This window comes from Pleurodeles waltl, chromosome 4_2, assembly GCF_031143425.1.
Source record: "Pleurodeles waltl isolate 20211129_DDA chromosome 4_2, aPleWal1.hap1.20221129, whole genome shotgun sequence".
Taxonomy (NCBI): domain Eukaryota; kingdom Metazoa; phylum Chordata; class Amphibia; order Caudata; family Salamandridae; genus Pleurodeles; species Pleurodeles waltl.
This window is the reverse complement of record NC_090443.1, coordinates 1,070,079,278-1,070,097,737: the sequence shown is the minus strand read 5'-3', so window position 1 is coordinate 1,070,097,737 and position 18,460 is coordinate 1,070,079,278. Positions and strand designations below refer to the sequence as shown.

General features: G+C 45.0%; 1 pseudogene; it reads right to left on the bottom strand.

The window, feature by feature from the left end:
• Positions 1-2,144: 2,144 nt before the first annotated feature.
• Positions 2,145-18,460, bottom strand: part of LOC138293784 (zinc finger protein 420-like) — a 73,178-nt pseudogene continuing 56,862 nt past the window's right edge.

Here is an 18,460-nt window from a genome sequence, read left to right as displayed (position 1 = left end):
GTGACACTTATTAAGACTAGAAACAGTTTGAGGTTGCTTGCAGTCCTGATCATAGGGGTGTGGCCTCAAAGTTCAGGATCAACCCGACCATGTGTGTTGGTGTCATGACTTATTAAAACTCAGGGAGCAATCCACACTGAATGGAATGAGGCCACAAACAATTACAAAGGAATAAGATTAATTCAAGCATTTCCATCACTCAAATCAAATCAAATCAAATCATTAACATTTATAAAGCGCGCTACTCACCCGTGCGGGTCTCAAGGCGCTAGGGGGGAAAGGGGGGGTTATCGCTGCTCGAACAGCCAAGTCTTTAGGAGTCTCCGGAAAGCGGAGTGGTCCTGGGTGGTCCTGAGGCTGGTGGGGAGGGAGTTCCAGGTCTTGGCCGCCAGGAAGGAGAAAGATCTCCCACCCGCCGTGGAGCGGCGGGTGCGAGGGACGGCAGCAAGTGCGAGGCCAGCGGAGCGGAGGGGGCGGGTGGGGACGTAGAAGCTGAGGCGTCTGTTGAGGTATTCCGGTCCCTTGTTGTGGAGGGCTTTGTGTGCGTGGGTGAGAAGACGGAAGGTGATCCTTTTGCTGACTGGGAACCAATGCAGGTGTCTCAGGTGTGCGGAGATGTGGCTGTTGCGGGGTACGTCGAGGATGAGGCGGGCCGAGGCGTTTTGGATGCGTTGCAGGCGGTTTTGGAGTTTGGCGGTGGTCCCGGCGTAGAGGGTGTTGCCGTAGTCCAGGCGACTCGTGACAAGGGCGTGGGTCACGGTTTTTCTGGTGTCGGCGGGGATCCAGCGGAAGATCTTGCGGAGCATGCGGAGAGTGAGGAAGCAGGCGGAGGACACGGCGTTGACTTGCTTGGTCATGGTGAGAAGAGGGTCCAAGATGAAGCCGAGGTTGCGGGCGTGGTCTGCGGGGGTCGGTGCGGTGCCGAGGGCCGTGGGCCACCAGGAGTCGTCCCAGGCGGACGGGGTGTTGCCGAGGATGAGGACTTCCGTTTTTTCAGAGTTCAGCTTTAGGCGGCTGAGCCTCATCCAATCTGCGACGTCCTTCATACCCTCTTGTAGGTTGGTCTTGGCGCTGGCGGGGTCCTTGGTGAGGGAGAGTACAAGTTGGGTGTCGTCGGCGTAGGAGGTGATGATGATGTCGTGCTTGCGTACGATGTCGGCGAGGGGGCTCATGTAGACATTGAAGAGTGTCGGGCTGAGCGATGAGCCTTGAGGTACGCCGCAGATGATCTTGGTGGGTTCTGAGCGAAACGGAGGGAGGTAAACTCTTTGGGAGCGGTTAGCGAGGAAGGAGGCGATCCAGTCCAGGGCCTGGCCTTGGATCCCGGTGGAGCGTAGGCGGGTGATTAGGGTGCGGTGACAGACGGTGTCAAAGGCAGCCGAGAGGTCGAGGAGAATGAGGGCGACTGTTTCACCGTTGTCCATCAGGGTTCTGATGTCGTCTGTGACTGAGATGAGGGCGGTTTCCGTGCTGTGGTTGGTTCGGAATCCGGTTTGTGAAGGGTCGAGCAGGTTGTTGTCTTCCAGGAAGGTGGTCAGCTGTTTGTTGACGGTCTTTTCTATTACCTTGGCTGGGAAAGGTAGAAGAGAGATGGGGCGGAAGTTTTTCAGGTCGCTTGGGTCAGCCGTAGGTTTCTTTAGTAGGGCGTTGACTTCAGCGTGCTTCCAGCATTCGGGGAAGGTAGCAGAAGAAAAAGAAGAGTTGATGACGGTCTGGAGGTGCGGGGCGATGATGTCGTCGGCTTTGTTAAAGATGAAGTGCGGGCAGGGGTCCGAAGGGGCGCCGGAGTGGATAGAGTTCATGATGGATTTGGTTTCTTCCGTGTTGATGTGGGTCCAGTTGTTGAGGGTGATGTCCGGGGAAGCGGGTTCAGTGGTGTATGGTTGGGTCTGGTGTCCGAAGCTGTCGTGGAGGTCGCTGATCTTGCGATGGAAGAAAGTGGCGAGGGATTCGCACAAATCCTGTGAGGGCGTGACGGCGTTGGCGCTGGCGCTGGGGTTGGAGAACTCTTTGACGATGCTGAAGAGTTCTCTGCTGTTGTGGCTGTTTTTGTCTAGTCTGTCGGTGAAAAAGTTCCTTTTGGCAGTGCGGATCAGGTGGTGGTGTTCGCGTGTAGCGTTCTTGAGGGCGGTCATGTTGTCAGCGGTGTGGTCCTTGCGCCAGGCCTTCTCAAGGGCACGACAAGTTTTCTTTGATTCTTTGAGGGTGTCAGAGAACCAGAGAGGTTTTTTGGTGTTGGTCTGTCGATGCGTGCGTTTGAGGGGAGCAAGGTTGTCAGCGCAGTTGGAGATCCAGTTTGTGAGGTTGAGAGCTGCGTCGTTGGGGTCGGTGGTGAGGGTGGGTTGGTTGGCGGCGAGAGCGGAGAAGAGTTGCTCTTCAGGGATCTTGTTCCACTGTCGACGAGGGATGGGTTGAGTGCGGAGGTGGGAGTTCTGTTCTCAGTGGACAGTTTGTAGGACAATTGATGGATTCCTCGTGGCTGCTTCGTGTCTTCATATGAAGGTTAAGCGATGCTGAAACCTCCTCCTTAGGGTTGACAGTGAGCACCTTTTATTCTCCCACATTGTCTCTCCAAAGTAGAGAGGTTACATTTACAAGTGACGTTTCTGGCACATTGAGAGCACTGATAATTTTCTCTCTCGTTGTGGGTTCACTCATGTTGAATAAAACTGAATATCCAGTTGATGCATCCTTGGCATTTAGAATAATCACAAGGTTTTATCTAGTGTGAGTTCTCTCATGTTGAGCAAGACCAGATTTCAGACTGAAGCTTTTCTAGCATTCAGAGCACTGAAAAGATCTTGGACGAGTGTGAGTGTTTTCATGTTGAGCAAGACTACATCTCTGGCTGAAGGTTTTTGAGCATTCAGAGCACTGATAAGGTTTATACCCAGTGTGGATTCTCTTGTGTCGAATGAGACTGACCTTACAACTAAAGCATTTTTGGCATTCTGAGCACTGATACAGTTTGTATCCAGTGTGTGTTGTCTTATGTCGAGTGAGATTACCTCTCTGACTGAAGCTTTTCTGGCATTCAGTGCATTGATAAGGTTTTAGCCCAGTGTGTGTTCTCTCGTGTTGAATGAGATTGTCTTTCTGACAAAAGTTTTTATGGCATTCAGTGCACTGATAAGGTTTTAGCCCAGTGTGTACGCACTCATGTTGAATGAGACAGATTTTCCGCCTGAAGCTTTTCTGGCACTCAGAGCACTGATAAGGTTTTAGCCCAGTATGTAAACGCTCATGTAGAGAGAGACAGATTTTCCGCCTGAATCTTTTATGGCATTCAGAGCATTGATAAGGCTTTTGCCCAGTGTGGATTCTCTCATGCAGTGTTAGAAGTCATTTGTGCTTGAAGCTTTTTTGACATTCAGAGCAGTGATAAGGTTTCTGGCCAGTGTGAGATCTCTCGTGTGCAGTGAGACTGGCTTTCTGGCTGAAGCTTTTTTGGCATTCAGAGCACTTATATGGTTTTAGTCCAGTGTGAATTCTCTCATGTTGAGCGAGACCAGAATTTTGACTGAAGCTTTTCCAGCATTCAGAGCACTGATAGGGTTTTAGTCCGGTGTGAGTTATCTCATGTTTAGTGAGACTTTGTTTCAATCAGAAACTTTTCTGACATTCACAACACTGAAATGGTTTGTGCCCAGTATGGATTTTCTCATGTTGAATTAAACTGGCTCTCACACAGAATGTTTTTTGGCATTCAGAGCACTGATACGGTTTTAGTCCAGTATGAGTCTTCTCATGACGAGCGAGACCAGATTTCTGACTAAAGCTCTTCCAGCATTCAGAGCACTTATAAGGTTTTAGCCCAGTGTGAGTTCTCTCATGATTAGTGAGTCGTAATTTTGAAATGAAGCTTTTTAGGCATTCAGAGCACTGAAACGGTTTGTATCCAGTATGGATTCTCTCATGTTGAATTAAACATGCTCTCTGACTGAAGCTTGCCTGGCATTCATTGCATTGATAAGGTTTTTCCCCAGTGTGGATTCTCACATGGAAAATGAGAGAGGTTTGGTGACGGAAGTCTTTCTGGCATTCAGAACACTGATAAGGTTTTTGCCCAGTGTGGATTCTCTTGTGTCGATTGAGACTGCCCTGGAAACTGAAGCTTTTCTGACACTCGGAGCACTGATATGGTTTCTGTCCAGTGTGGGTTCTCAAGTGTGTAGTGAGACTAGATTTCTGACTGAAGCTTTTTCGGCATTCAGTGCACTGATAAGGTTTGTGGATTCTCACATGTTGAATGAGAGATGATTTGTGATTGAATCCTTGCTGGCATTTAGGACACTGATAAGGTTTTTGTCCAGTGTGAGTTCTCTCATGTTTAGTGAGGTGGGATTGATAACTAAAGTGGTTGTCAAATTTATTGCTCTTTTTTGAGATATATGTATCTCCAAGTTGGGTTTGTTCCTGGAAACATGCCATGTTAAGACTGAATCTGATTCCAGAGTCTGTACTCGTTTATGTTATCCTCAGCATTAACTTCTAAAATAAACTGCAGATGCTCTTATTAACATTTGTATTCAACTAGTTATAGCTTTTATCTGGAGATAATTTTCCTACTTTTGAAGGCAGCCTATCTAACTTGTCTTAGAAACCTTCACTGGGGAGCCCCTTGTATTTATTAAGATGCCTCTCATGGATTCATTTTCTCCAAGTTATGCCCGAGTGAGTTCTTTCAAGTTGAATTAGACTCATTTTGTGACTGCAGTTAATCACATTTGATATAGGAATTTTAAAAGCACTGATAAGGTCTTTGGGTTTAGTGTTTGCCTTTTAATTATAATTCTTCATGCAAGTAATGACAGGTGATTAGGGCGCGCTATGTGTTTTTTACGAATTATCAATAGTGTAACTCTGACCCCTTTTAAGTTATCTGTGCCAATACAAGTTTTTTTCTCTATGGCTAAGGCAGGTACATGATTGACTTTGCTGTCTGGGACACTTTGAACCACTCAGATCACCCCAAGAGACTGAGATGATGGGGAAAATCTTTCTATATTGGAAAGCATAATCCAGTGTCTTTGCTGCAATGACATTTGAAAAAGAGCATTTACAATTTGTTTCTTTAAAATAAATCTACAAATCACAGAAGACGTAGACAAAAGCTTGCTGCTGTAAAATGAGGCTATTATTCTTCCTGACAGTGCTGTCATATCTCATGTACGGGTACTGTTTTGTTAGGGAAGGGTTTGGGTCTACAAGGCATTTCTCATAACCCATCAAACAGAATTTACAACATTGATTATTCTCAAGTGCACTGAGTGGATATTCATTTTTGCCAATGTTCTTTGCTCGATCAATCTTGAACTTTTTCCTTTAATTGAAAATATTCTTACAATTAGTAGATGCAGACTTTCAATTTACTCTTGGGTTCCACTTCCATTTCAGAGGCTCCTCAACCTCAGTAAGTGACCCTTGGTAAACACTTGTGGTCATTTTACTTTAGGGATTTACATTTAGCAGTTTCTTCCACTCCAGGTTCCTCACCATTCCTGGTGCAAAGAAAGTTTGTCTTCTCTGGAGCTCGAGAATATTTTAACTTTCCTTACAAAAAATACTTTTCTTTGTGTTTCACTAGATCAAAAGCTTCTTTTTTCTGTTCATGCCTCAGTCACCTGTAGAAATAGAGTTAGAAATTATAGATGAACACTAAGATCTAATATTTATGACCGTTTTCTTTGCAGACAGAAACTATTTACAGAAATGAGGTAGGAAATCAGTTTGAGTTGTGTTTCTAATAGCGGTGTAACAGCTTTTGGACACTGTGTAGATAGGGAGCTTGTAAGGACTGGTAATAGTGAATACTTAGGAAAGAAACACAAGTTACACATATACAGGGACACATTCTCAGAAGCATCTAACACCATCAATTTACACTTTCTGTGGCAGCGGCTGACATCATAGTGAGATATCTGTATTACTTTTATTGAATTATTAGGTGTTTTTTACTCCCCTGCGCACTTAGAGGATTCACCAATTCCTTTTGCCAGTGATCTAGGAAGGGACATTTTATTCAACAAAGGAATGACCCTTGTTGTAATTACTGCTTTAAATGCTGTGGTCCGTATACTGAGGCTGTGCCCAGTTAGCTCAGTGGAATTCCTATTTCAAATTGTGGGGATGATAAGGACTTACTTGGTGGTCTGGAACTTACCACACTCCACCGACAGGACCCAGGCACTGCAACACCTGAAAAAGGAAAAAAAATCACAACAGTAAATGAAACCAAAAAAGGATAAGAAAAGGCAAACAAAACAAGCAAAGGAAAGAGAAAAAATACTATCTTCCACTCTGACCACAGGAATCCAGCACAACCCCTGAAGTGGCAGACAAGACAGAAAGGGGCAGGATGGGAAGAGGTTAAGAGGTGGAAGTCAGATCCAGAGAGAAAGGACGCAGAAAGAACAGGCAGAGAGAGGGCAGCATCATGGGGTGTAGAGGAGGACACAAATGTGCAGATAGTTAAGGAACTACTGGGCAAACCGGGAGGCAAGCACTTACAGCCCAGTGCATCCCGATCTGTAAAGGAACAGGACCTGCATTAGGCCCCCAACAGTTCCCAGGGGGAATGTGGCTCCATAAGAATATTATCAGAAGTCTGATAGCAACACAAATAGTGTACAGAGGGAGTTAAATGTTGAGGTTGAAGAGACATAAATAAATTGAGATTGAGAGAGGGAATATAGAAAGAAGAAATAGGGGAAAATGTAACTTAGGCTTCTAGGAAACCTTACCTGATATTTATTTGTTTTCTTTCATCAAGGGTGACAGCCGCACCACACTGCACCACCTGGATATCCCAGAATAACTTGAAAGGAAGTAAAGAAAACATTGTGAATCAGACAACGATCATACTTCATCCCATCTTCCAAATAACCATTGTGAACTTACAAATCAAAAGAAACTCTTGTTCCCTGGAAACCATTGTGAAGCAACTATGATTATAAATAAGTACAATTTTTTGGTTCATAGCCTGTGTGCCCTGCCCACTACACACTGCATGCAATATAGGTAAGTAACCCCTCTGGCAGGCCTTCTAGCCCCAAGGCAGGGTGCACTATACTGTGTGCGAGGGTACAGCTACATGAGCAATATGCCCCTTATATGACCTTGAAAAACCTGGGACATAGTAAGTGAACACAGCAGCTATTTTAAAAGCATGTGCTGGACACTGGTCAGTCTGACTTTCACAGCTATATGATGGGCACTCTGAACCCTAGGTTGTTTGGTATCAAACAACTCAGGATGACAAATCCAAACTGGTACCAGTATTGGATTTAGTACAAAATGTACCAAGGGGTCACCTTAGAGGTGCCCACTGGAATAGCTAACTACATGGTTGTTGGCCCATCCCAACCAGCCTGCAACCACCAGACACAAATCTGCGCCCTTGGGTGAGAGATCCTGCTCTCTGGGACTCAGAACAAAGCCCTTCCTGGGTGGAGGTGCTAACACCCTCTACCTCAGGAATGTTCACTGCCCTGCTGGTGTGCTTCAAAGTGTTTAAGGCCCTTGAAACTCGACCCCCCAGGCCTGCTGCTAGCAGAAGAAGGCCACCCTCGCTTCAAACCCCCACTTTTGGCAGGAGCAATGTCAGGAAAACCAGACACAGAACAGGAGGAGTGGTCAGACCTGGCTTGCACCACTTCTCTAAGGTGTTGTATGTGAGGTGACCCCTCCATTTAATTTTCCTCCATCTTAGATGAAAGGAAAATAGCCAATCAGGTGTAGGGAAGTGACCTCTGCCCACAGGAAGTGGTCATTTTGTGGGTATATCCACCCTAAGGTAGATGACCAATTGGTCACTACTAGCTACCCCCTAAAAAGCCTGCTAAATACTGTATTTAGATCCCTAGACCAGGAAATCAGATTCTAAGAAAACAAGAAGACCAGCCACAAAGAAGACCTAAGGCACGAGAACTGAAGACCTGCTGCACAAAGAAAAGGCGCCAAACCCTCCCTGCTGCAACCAGTACTCGACAATCGCTGCTGAGGGGTGGCTTGAACACTGGAAACCCCCAGAGGACCTCATCTTTGCACAAAGCACCAAAGAACTGCCTCCAGAGTGAAGGCATTACCCTACTGAAAAAAGGAACCAACAAGCCAGTGAAGTCCACTTCACTGACCAGCTGCTGACTGCCGAACCCAGATGCCGCAGCCAGACCAACCTCCACCTGATGGACCGCAAGGACAAACCCTGCAAGTGTGCCAAGGTTGGTGGCACTGCGCCCTCCAGCGGCCAAACCATACCATTGCCCTAGGTATTGGTCACCCCATGTTGGACACCAAGAAACACAGCCCGCTCTGGACTGTAAAATGAGCAGGAGGTAGCCCCAGTCAAGAGACTTTAGAAACCCCCAGGACCTCCCACCAGAGTGCCCCTGCTGGCCTGTAAGCGATCCTCGAACCAACCTACCAGCTGCTTCCAAGGGCATCTTATCGTACAGCTCCTGCCTCACCAGTTCGCTCTGCACCCAGCCGCCCTGTGCCCGGCACTGAAGATCCAGTTGTGTGTTACTGTCCCCCACCACTTGCGACCTCGACACCACAAAGGGACCCGTTGTACTTACCTTTAACTCCGCCTGTGCAGTGCATTTCCAAGTGACCCCTCGCAGTGGCCTGGCACCAACTCCAAAGCCCACTTCTCACTGCTCCTGACAGAATTGGGAGCTGCTTGAACTTTTGCAGCTGACCAATAGTGGCCATCGACAACCTCAACTTACCTGCAAAAGGAGAACTTAGTAATCGCACTGCCCGATTTAAAAAAAAAGGTTATCTACCTTTGAGTCCTGTGGTGCGTAATTATGCACAAAAATACTATTTTTATTAAACTTTAAAAATTAATTACTTAAAACATACTTACCTGATTTTGATCTAACTCTTTTTATAGAAATCTGAAATATTTTTCCAAATTTGTCTCGGGTTATTCTTTTGAGTGTGTGACTTGCTTTATGGATACTCTGTGTACAACAAATGTTTTGCACTTCTCCAAGATTAGCATAACTGCTCGACCAAGCTACAGTTAAAAATTAGAGCATTAGATGGTTTCGTTTTTACCTCTGTAAACCAACATGTGATTGCCTGGACCCCGTGCACAGTGTGACTAGTTTTGCACACTAGATAGAGGGTCAACCTGCTACATTTGGTGGCAACGGTGGGACAAAGACTTTGCATTTGATGATACCACTTTGTCTATTTTGTGAACACAAATAACTCTCCAAATTGTCTTTTGCTTAATTGTTTTTGTTTTTCGATTGGCTAAAAAAAATTTACACATTTTTTAAATAAATGTTAGACACCTGGTTAGGTCCCTACAGCAATAGCTAAGATTTAAAAGTCCTTAATTTAGGTGGCCTATCCAAAAAGGTGTTCCAAATTTATAAAAAGGCCCCAACCTTAGTGAAATAAAAATGACTGATGTAGAGACCCAGAGCCAAGAGTTCGATTTATCAGGATTAGGCATATAGCTATGACCAGTTAAGGTAACTCTGCAGACTGTATCAAATCCGTACTAGAGAAAGTCCCAATGCAGATAAGCTTAGGCTTCTGGTGGCCCAACACGAAAAAGATCACCCCTCATATGAGATAGATCATGATGCATCTGTGGGAGAGGAAGAACCTGTGGAAAATGGAGGTGAGGGTAGCTCCTCTCACTCCTGCATTTGTGCACCCACAGAAGAAGACCTGGCTCTAAACAGGCTGACCAAAAGACTGGCCTTAGAAAGTAATTTTTTTAAACTTGAAAAACAGAGAAAAAAGTAGGGCCTAGGACCCATCTTTGGTGGCAGCATCCAAGTACTGATAGAAAATGTTTTCAATATTAAACTCCCAAAAGGAGTTGTCCCTCCCTTCACTGAAGGGGATGCTATAATTAAATGGTTTTCTGCCTTTGAAAGAGCCTGCCTTGGGTGGGAAATTGAGAAAAAACACTGAAGCACACTGTTGAGGGAGTTATTCACAGGAAAGTGCAAGGATAGGCTCCTGACACTGAATGAGGCAGATTCTAAATACTATGACCTCTTGAAGGGTACCGTGATTGAGGGCTTTGAACTTACAACTGAGGAGTATGGCATAAAGTCCAGGGAGGCTCGAAAAAACCCAGGGCTAAACTTGGATAGGATTTGTGGACTATCTAGTAGAAATGCTGGGAGGTTGGTTAGCTGGTAACAATGTACAGTATTATGATGGGCTGTACAACCTATTCAAGAAAGAGCATCTGCTATGTAATTGCTACAGTGAGAGGCTACATCCATACCTGGTAGACCAAGGTACACTTTCCCTTCAGTAGCTTGGGAGGAAGGCAGACCACTGGGTCAAAACAAGGGAAACCAAAAATACCACTGGTGGGGGAGACCAAAAGAAAGAGGCCAACAAAGCCCCTCCAAGGGAAAAATGGGAGCCAAAACAAAAATAATAAAGAGTCTTCTCAAGGTCTGCAAAAATCTGCACAGGAGGGTAGGCCCAGAGACTCCTCACAGTCTATGGGTGGATACAAAAGTAAACACTTTGATCCCAGCAAAAACAGAGGGTACCAAACTGGAGATCCTAGCTGTAAAAACAAAAACAAAATGCCTCTAGTCAACCTGCAGTAAATCCAGTTGCTAATCTTTAGATGGGATCAGAGGTGTGGCCTGAATGTTTCAGTGACCCAACAGAGCCAACATTGGACACCTAGGGTAGAGTAGAATTATCCTGTGCTGCCATGCCAAGTAATATACAAAAATACAGGCTATTTGATTAATAGGGAGAAAGTGGAAGCACTGAGGGACACATGAGCTAGTGTTACCATGGTAACTTAGCACTTGGTCCCCTCAAATAATTTCCTGGTAGGTAAGTATTAACCTGCCATCAATGCTGACACTGAGACAAGGTTCCATCCCATGGCTATGGTAACCTTTGATTGGGGGTGGAGTAGTAGGGCGAAAAGAAGTGGCTGTGTCCTCATCCATCCAAGTAGACTGCCTTCTTGGAAATGACCTGGAGCATTCTCCCTGGGCTGAAGTACAACTGAAGACCCATGCAGCAATGCTTGGGATCCCAGAATGGGCATGTATCTGGATTAGGGCACAAAGCAAACTTCAGAGAGTAAAAACAGAGTTGGATCCTGAAATAGTGGACCAACCTCCCAAGAGAAAAGGCAAGAAGACTGGAGAGCCAGCTTCAAACCAGCTCCCACATCAGAACCTCTCTTCACAGGAAGAGTATTCACCCTTCCTGGAAGAACTGAGCCTGCAGAGCTTGGGCCTTTCTGTCAGGGTACTTCAATTCGATTTCCTCAGAAGCAGAAGATAACTCCTCAGTCCCGACCCGAGCTACTCACAACGAATATTAATCCTTCGTGCTGAGTACCCCGGAGGGGGAAAGGGGAATGGGATGGTAGAGAGACTTCCACAGAGATGATGAACGCCAATACTCAGTCTGCCTCTTCGCATCTAAGATTGGATACAGCACCTGCAAGAGTCACAGTCGCAATTACTAGGGACATACAACATCAGTTTTTCACTTTCTACTCTCAACACTTAATTCTCTTTAATTCTATTATTTCTTCACTCACCCTGAGTTCTCTGTAGCCTTGCTTCTCTCTATAAATGATAGCTCTTCTTAAAAAATGCTTATTACTGATTCTGGAAGAACTTCTCAACCTTTGTTAGAGATTGGTTTTATGTTGCTATATTTATATATATATAGTTGGTGCTAATGCGTTCTTCCAATCAGCTGATGTTATTTAATTTCTCCTGTCTTATTTTGACTTCTGTCAATACTTGTATTTGTAAATGCTGGTTTATTAAAGTTTGTTTCTCCTTTCTTACTTCGACATCTGTCGATAACTTGTAGTTGTAAATGCTTGTTTATTTAAGTTTGTTTCTCTTTTAAACTCTATTTTGGTTTATTACCATTGAATTTGTAAATGCTTATTTGTTAACAGTTCGTTTCTCCTTTAAACTTGGCCTTCGTTTATAACATTGACATTTGTAGATACTTGCTCTTTTAAAGTTCGTTTTTTCTTTGACTTTAATATCTTAAACAAGAACCTTGTAAACATAAGGTTAGTTCAAAAATTTATCTGTAGCCTTGCCGACTTCCACGGGAACGGTCTACTATCAAACTCTTCGAATAAACCTTGACAATATTTATCCGTTTTCTGTAATATAATCTTCAAATGTAATTTTACCTCACAGGAGTTTCTGTTCTGAAGCGCGCTCTCTCTCCACACAGCTGATTCCTGTCAGACCTCAGTTGAAGTGCAAGGCTTCCAGCTGGAGAGCTCGTAACCTAGCAACCAACCGATTGCAAGACTAGAACTGTAACTAACCTTCAGGACTCACAGCGGCCATCTTGGATCTTCTCTTCTTGATTCTTCCTTTGAAATAAGCGCAAGATTACTCTGCAAACCTTCTTCCAGTTTGGGCTTTGCTGTCTCCACAGAGGATATCTCTTTGCTTTTCTCATGCACTTCTTTGATTTGACTTGGCAAGTTTGTGTGGTCATGACAGTACTCCCCCTCAAGGAACAGTTCTCCAATTTAGGTTTGCTTGGGTAGGTTCTATGAAAGTTTCTCACTAATCTTGAAGCATGTACATACTCGTGCGGCTCCCAGGATCGTTCCTCTGGACCATAACCTTTCCAATCAATTAGATAATAAAGCTGGCCGTTACGGATTTTGGAATCTAAGATTTGATTGACCTCATACTCTTCTGCAGAGCTAACCTGGATAGGAATTGGAGGGGAGTTTTGACGTAAATTTGGAGGACTGTTCTTTAACAAGGAGACATGGAAAACAGGATGTATCTTTAGATGAGCTGGCAACTGCAATTTAACTGCCACTGGATTGATCATCTTGTCAACTTTGAATGGGCCTATAAATCGTGGCTGAAATTTGCGATTTCCTTTAAGATGTAAATGACGAGTGGATAACCAAACTTTGTCTCCTTTCGAATAAATGGGGCTCTCTCTTCTTTTTCTATCAGCCTGAGTCTTATATGAGTCTTTTGCTTGAATGATGTTTTTTCTAGCCCTAACTAACGTGGTCTGCAAATCCCTCACCATCTCTTCTACTGCAGGCACTGAATCATCTTCTTTACCCAACATTACATTAGGATGTCTACCATGGTTCAGATAAAAGGGGGTGAACCCAGTGGTGGAATGAACAGCATTATTGTAAGCAAATTCAGCTGCCCACATCAACTTGGGCCATTCCTTCTCTTTATCGAATAAATTGAGTCTTAAATACTGTTCTAACTCTTGATTCACTCTCTCTGTTTGTCCATCGGTTTCAGGATGGTAACTGGTAGAGTAACGAGAATCAATTCCTAATCTTTTACTAAAGGCCTTCCAAAAGCGAGAAACAAATTGGGACCCCCTGTCTGAAACTAGAATTTTTGGGATACCATGGGCGCGTACTATGTGTTGTGTAAACAACTGTGCAACCTGTGGGGCTCGAGGGATTTCTTTCAAAGGAATGAAATGCGCCATTTTAGTGAAAGTGTCTACAAAAACTAGGATAGTGTTCAAAACCTTGGCTACTAGGGAGGTCCACTATAAGATCCATAGTAACAGTATGCCAGGCATGGGGTGCAGTGGGCAAAGGTCTTAACAGACCTTGTGAAGCTGTTCTATTTGATTTCCCTCTTTGACATTTGTCACAAGTTGACACATATTGTCTTATCTGAGTTTTCATTTTTGGCCACCAAAATTCTCGTTGTATTAGATTTTGAGTCTTTTGAATTCCTTTGTGTCCAGCCAATTGATCGTCATGATAAGCCTGAAGAATTTTTTCTTGCAGCTCCACAGTCGGAACATACAGTGCACCTTTAAAGTATGGCAAACCTTTTTTGATTTCTCTTCCTTGGCCTTCTTTGGACCACTTCAGCATTCCTTCGAATGTTAAGTTTTCTTGAATTTCTTTGGTTACATTTTCATACAATATGGCAGATATGAACTTCTCTTGTGGAATAATCAATTATTTTTCTGGAGGGTCTTTAACTGCACCGGTATCAATTCGAGATAGAGCATCTGCCTTCCCATTTACTTTTCCTGGTCTGAAAGTGATAACAAAATCAAAGTCTGCAAAATATAGGGACCAACGCAATTATTTCGCTGTTAGAGTTCGAGCTGATTTTAAAAACTGTAAATTTTGGTGGTCCGTGTAAACGGTCACTTTATGCTTAGCTCCCAAAATGTAATGCCTCCAATCACGAAAAGTTTCTTTGACTGCCAATAGCTCCTTATCCGCAATTGAATAATTTATCTCTGGTGGTGTTAATTTTTGAGAGAAATAGGCCACTGGATGTAATTGACGTGTATCTTTATGACGCTGGGAAAGGATACCTCCTATGGCAACATCTGAAGCATCTGCCTCCACATAATATGGCTCATCTGTATTGGGGTGGAGCAAAATTGGAGCTGAGACGAAGGAATTCTTCAAAAAATTCAAAGCATTTTCAGCTTCTTTTGTCCACTCAAACTTTACTCCTTTCTTCAACAATGGAGTAATGGGTGTAACTGTTTGAGAAAAATTGGATATGAATCTTCGATAAAAATTAGCGAACCCCAAGAAACTCTGGATCTCTTTGACATTGCAAGGAGAAGGCCAATGTTGCACTTTCTTTATCTTGGCAGGATCCATACTAACTTCTTCTGGTGACAAAATGAATCCTAAGAACTCAACTCGTTCCACATGAAATGCACACTTCTCCAATTTTACATACAGATGGTTTTCTTGCAACCTTGTGAGGATGGATCGAACATGGGAAATGTGCTCCTGTAGATTGTCGGAAAAGATTAAAATGTCATCTATATAAACCACGGCAATCCGGTCGAGGAATTCTCGTAATATGTCATTAACGAAATGCTGGAAGGCAGCGGGAGCATTGCATAACCCATAAGGCATCACTTGATATTCAAATAATCCATATCGAGTCCGAAAAGCGGTTTTCCATTCATCTCCTGAAGCCACTCGAATCAAATGATATGCTCCTCGCAGGTCCAATTTGGTGTAGATACTAGCATTCTTTACTTGATCTAATAAAACTGACACTAAAGGCAGTGGGTATCGATTCTTGATGGTAACCTGATTGAGGGCTCGATAATCAATGCAAGTTCGAAGACTCCCATCCTTCTTTGGTATGAAAAATAGTGGGGATGACACTGGAGATTCAGAAGGACGAATAAAACCATTAGCAAGATATTGATCCAAATACTCCTTTAAATGTTGATTCTCTGCTTCGGTCAATGCGTATATTCTGCTACATGGCAATATCGCACCTGGCTCCAGTTAAATTTTGCAGTCGTAGGGTCGATGTGGTGGCAATTTCTCAGCCTCCTTTTCATCAAAAACGGCGACTATATCCTCATATTCTTTTGGGATTTCTGTTGTCTTTAGTGCACAGATCACTGAAGAGTGTGATGATAAACAGGCCGCTTGGGACTTGGTGGACACTTCCACTCCATCATGAAAGCAATTCTCCTTGCAGTAAGAGGAATTCATCTTGATCGTTCTTTTGCTCCAATCAATTTGTGGATTATGTTCTGTAAGCCAGGGCAGACCCAAAATGAGTTGAAATTGTGGAGCATCTATCAAATTAAAGATTATCTGCTCCTGATGTCCACCAAACCCTTGCATCTGAATTGGTTCGGTCTCATGGGAAATGGGTCCTGAAGAAAGATTGGTTCCATCCACAGCTCTTACTACTTCCAAAGTAGATTTCTTGATAAATCGAATACCCATTTTACGAGCGTATTTGATATCACAGAAGTTGCCCGTAGCTCCAGAGTCTATCATAACTGAGATCCCTTGAATTTCCTTCTCAAGGGTCTTAACTGATACTGTTTGTACCAAATGTGGCGCTGCGGTTTGTAAGGTATTCGCCACTCGTTGATTTAAAGGAGTTGTCTTGGGTTCTGCTTTCATCAGGGCAACTCCCTCTACTGATGAAGCTGGCCTTTTCCGGATTGAAGAGCTTTGGGTTTCTTGGGACAGTTTTTAACAAAATGCCCAGATGCACTTCAATATAAACATAGTTGATTCACTCTTCTTTTCTCTTTTTCTTCCTTAGATAAAGGACATCGGATGGAACCAATTTGCATTGGTTATTCTATCGTTATCCCTTCTCCGGCTCTCATATGATCATTTCTTACACGATCAATTCTCAGGGGAAGTGGTCGATACTCTCTTCTCTTTTCTGCTCTTTGTTCAGTTAACCGGTGGTCAATCTGTAACACAAGATCAATTAACTCTGAAATTTCGGTGGGTCTATTTGGAACTTGTGCTAAGGCATCTTTCAATTCATCTCTCAGTCCACGATAAAATATGGCGGCTCTTTTTGACTCCGGCCAGGCAGTCTCTACAATGAGTTGATTGAAATGAGCCAGATAGGCTACTAGATCTTTATTACATTGCCTGATTTCCAGTAGTTCATTGTCAGTGGCTTGAGCTGCAGTTCGCCGATCAAATATTCTTAAGAACTCTTCCTTGAAATTTTGGAAATTATATAAAACAGGATCATTTCTGGAAATTATTGGCATGGACCATGCGGCCTCATCTCCTGTCAGATAAGACAATATAAATGCCACTTTGGACTGGTCTTTGGAAAAAATGACTGGTCTACATAAAAAATGCATTGAGCATTGGGTCAGAAAAATCTGCGCCTTATTTGGATCCCCACCGAAGCGCTCGGGTTGAGCCAAAGGAATAATAGGGGAAACTGCATGAATTACTTGAGTGGATATACCTGCAGACTGTGAAGGGCTAGGGATTTGTGAAAACACAGATTCATTTGATTTAGCGGTGTTCCCTAACTCATTTATTCGCTGTTTTATTTGGACTGTTTCTTCTATGGTGTTATTTAATTGTTTCTGTAACCCTTCCAAAACGGTGGCTAATGCTTTTATACCAATTCCTTCAGCCATTCTGCTCAGGAGGAAATCTGTTTGCCGATAAAAACACAGCGGAAACAGACCACAAACGGGAAAACGCTCACCTCTATACACTCCACGAGGAATCTGGACAGCATGGAACCCGAATTAAACATCCTACCAGCCATTGTCTACCTGCTCCTCTACCAGGAGCACGAACGCCGCTGCAGGAGACAACGGTGAGTACTGCACCTACGACACAGGGGAGGGGGGAGGAGAAAAGATTACGGGCACACACATACGCCACCCCCCCCCCTCCCCTCCCCCCAAATCCCCACACACCAATGCAGAGCAACAAGTCAGAGTGACACCCCCCAAACCCCCCGGAATAATGCAAAGACAAAATAATATGATCATTAAAATTGAAGTATATTAAAGCATATTTGAACTTAAGTGAAATATGAAATTTATAAAATAAATATATTACAACATGAACAATGTATACATAGTCCAAAAGTCTGGCACATATTGGCTACATGCCATTGTTCGTGGGTCAATGTGCATAAACACATGGGCAAAGCCCACACACGAGACCCAATTCCATTGGAGAGAACACTGCTGGGGCATCAGATAATAAAACCACAGGCACCTCAGGGGGAAGGGAAGCGGGGGCACCTCAGCCACATGAGTCCACGACGCCAGATCCACGAGGGGCCTCCATGCCCACTGTACCATCCTGGGGAGGGCAAAGCCACAGTCTCACAAGTCTCTACAGTGGGTGGATTGCCCACCGTACCATCCTGGGGAGTGCAAAGCCACAGTCTCTCAAGTCTCTACAGTGGGTGGATTGCCCACTGTACCATCCTGGGGAGTGCAAAGCCACAGTCTCTCAAGTCTCTACAGTGGGTGGATTGCCCACTGTACCATCCTGGGGAGTGCAAAGCCACAGTCCATCAGGTGGATTACAGACTCCACTGGTTATGGAGGAGGCATGGTGCCCAGAGTGCTTCGTGAAGCCCTGCCCGACACAGATCCGGCCCTGCCAATGGGCCAGCGGTGCTTGAGATGAAGGGCCCAGCGGAGCAGTGCAGAGACGGCGGGGCCCAGCGGAGCGGTGCTTGACAGGAAGGGCCCAGTGGAGCGGTGCTTGAGATGAAGGGCCCAGCGGAGCGGTGCAGAGACGGTGGGGCCCAGCGGAGCGGTGCTTGACAGGAAGGGCCCAGCGGAGCGGTGCAGAGACGGCGGGGCCCAGCGGAGCGGTGCTTGACAGGAAGGGCCCAGCGGAGCGGTGCTTGAGATGAAGGGCCCAGCGGAGCGGTGCAGAGACGGCGGGGCCCAGCGGAGTGGTGCTTGACAGGAAGGGCCCAGCGGAGCGGTGCTTGACAGGAGGGGCCCAGCGGAGCGGTGCAGAGACGGTGGGGCCCAGCGGAGCGGTGCTTGAGATGAAGGGCCCAGCGGAGCGGTGCTTGACAGGAGGGGCCCAGCGGAGCGGTGCAGAGACGGCGGGGCCCAGTAGAGCGGTGCTTGAGATGAAGGGCCCAGTGGAGTGGTGCTTGACAGGAGGGGCCCAGCGGAGTGGTGCAGAGACGGCGGGGCC